Source organism: Atractosteus spatula, assembly GCF_055471065.1.
Source record: "Atractosteus spatula isolate fAtrSpa1 chromosome 10 unlocalized genomic scaffold, fAtrSpa1.hap1 SUPER_10_unloc_5, whole genome shotgun sequence".
NCBI classification, from domain to species: Eukaryota; Metazoa; Chordata; class Actinopteri; order Semionotiformes; family Lepisosteidae; genus Atractosteus; species Atractosteus spatula.
Window position 1 is genome coordinate 582438 of NW_028296625.1, and position 2394 is coordinate 584831.

A 2394-nucleotide genomic window follows, 5' to 3' on the forward strand; every position below is an offset into this window, starting at 1 on the left:
GTATTAGTAGCTGTCCGTGACGTCACACCGCTCTTTGTGATGAAGGCGAGACACCTAGCTGGGCACAGTGACTTGGTGCGTGTCGCCGTGGTTACCAAACTTATGATTTGTAAACAAATGGAAAATGCATTTAAACTGTTACTAATTTATCAACTTGGAATATAACTATCTAGCTCTAGGATTAAATTCCTAAATAATAATTTGAATAACCATTCTTTAATTTTGGATTGAACATTATTAACACTAAACGCACTATGGTACTGTAATTGATCGATACAGGCGGTATTGACCGTTTTCTAGATATTTAAAACAGGGTCAAGAACGGGAAAAGAATCAGTACTCACCAATCGGTGAAGTTAATCGTTAATTCTACGGTTCTTCAGCTGAATTTATAGGTTGTCGATAGATAAGTGATCAATAACTCTCCACCGCAGTCTCGCTCTCTGATCCCGGCGCTCTGGCTGGTGTCTCTGACGTCACAGTGCTCTTTCTGACATATATAACATCTCCAAAAAAAAAACACACCGGGCTTTGAAGAGAGGCGATTCATAACAGCTGGAGGAGGTGTAATATTTGTGTGCGTCAGCAGTGAAACTGCATGTTGATTGATGGAGGGCTGAGTGGGGAATAACGGTTGCTCAGGGTCACAGGTCATAGTGAATTTAGGAGCTAACTGGTTCGGAGTTACAGGTTAAATAATAAAGAGTTTCTTCGAGTGTCACATCTTCGTCCTGGGTTCTTAATTTTTACACTATACGTGTACGAGAAACAAGACAGTGTGTGTGTGCCCTTGTGATTCTGGGAGACAGATCGAACCTGGGCTAAAAGAGAGGGGGCTTAGCCCTCTTCCATTCGCAAGTTCAAAGTTGTACAACCCATTTGTATCTGCTAGGCGGCGCAGTCGTCGTGCACAAAGAACGCTTTGAAAAGCGTCAAAAGCAAGTCATTCCGAGTTGGTCGTTTGTGTTTTCGAAATGCTGAATTGCTGCGAAATGCTGAAATGATCTCACGGCTCCTCGGTTGTCATTTCTGCTCCGTAAAGGAATCACAGCACGCGTCGCCTTCCAGCACGCTGGGTCGGGACACGATGCCGGGGATCGGAGAGTGCAATGTCTTCCTCGTTAGTATAGTGGCAAGTATCCCCGCCTGTCACGCGGGAGTCCAGGGTTCAATTCCCTGACGGGGAGTAGAAAGCTTTTCTTTTACCTCCTTAGAGAAAGGACTGCCTTTCACTTCTCTGTTTTCTTTCACAGCGCAGTGCACCTTTTCATTGCTCTCGCTTTCAGAGCCTCCGCACGGCACACGACTCGACATCAGGAAGCACATTGAAGTGAAAGCAGGAAGCGCTGCGACATGCACTGTGCAGATCCCGCCACACTAAGAGGTGAGTGGGTCTGTTCGATGCACAAAGAACGCTTTGAAAGCATCAAAGGCAAATCATTCCGAGTTGGTCGTTTGTGTTTTCTGTTCAGACGCGAAATGCTGAAATGATCTCTCGGCTCCTCGGTTGTCATTTCTGCTCCGTAAAGGAATCACAGCACGCGTCCGCTTCCAGCACGGTGGGTCAGGACACGATGCCGGGGGTCGGAGAGAGCGATGTCTTCCTCGTTAGTATAGTGGTGATTATCCCCACCTGTCACGCGGGCGACTGGGGTACATCAGGACGCGCATTGAAGTGAAAGCAGGATGCGCTGCGACATGCACTGTGCAGATCCCGCCACACTAAGAGGTGAGTGGGTCTGTTCGATCACAGCGCTAGGCGAATCCCCAATCCCCTTTTGTGCGTGCCGACAAAAGAAGCCAGTCTGTTTCCGCCCGGTTTCGAACCGGGGACCTTTCGCGTGTGAGGCGAACGTGATAACCACTACACTACGGAAACGGTGGCAAACCCTGCCCAGCGGCCCAGCGCTGAGCTTCGCCAATGCGATTCAGCTGCTTCCAGTGCCTTTATTGGAGTGCGCTGATGGACTGTGCTCTCTCTCCAGAGACCAGCACGCCTGTCATTGACGGAGCAGGAAAGGCGGCGCCACATTCTACAGCCCTCTCCACGCAATCGACGAAATCGGGCTACTGAAGTGGAGAAAATCGCCTCTCCAGAAAGTGCAAATATCATCTTGGAGAGTATAAATCCTATTTCCGAAGGTCAGCCCTGTCTACCAGAGTAACCCTCCCACCTCCTGCAGGGATGATCAGCTCGTCTCACACGCGAGAAGTCTTCGGTTGGAAACAAGCGCCCCCTCTTCTCGCGCGTTTTGTACGTTCGAGTGGTTTTAATGCGGCTCCTTCGTACGCAAAACTGACAGGTTCCTATACCGGGAGTCGAACCCGGGCCGCCGGGGTGAAAACCAGGAATCCTAACCGCTAGACCATATGGGAGCACACAACCCTGCTGTT

The 2394-nt window shown here is 49.5% G+C and overlaps 1 non-coding gene across 1 annotated transcript; it reads right to left on the reverse strand.

Moving 5' to 3' along the window:
- Positions 1 to 1806: 1806 nt before the first annotated feature.
- trnav-cac (transfer RNA valine (anticodon CAC)) lies at positions 1807 to 1879 on the reverse strand. Its single transcript has one exon. It is a non-coding gene; the product is annotated as a tRNA-Val (tRNA).
- Positions 1880 to 2394: the final 515 nt, after the last annotated feature.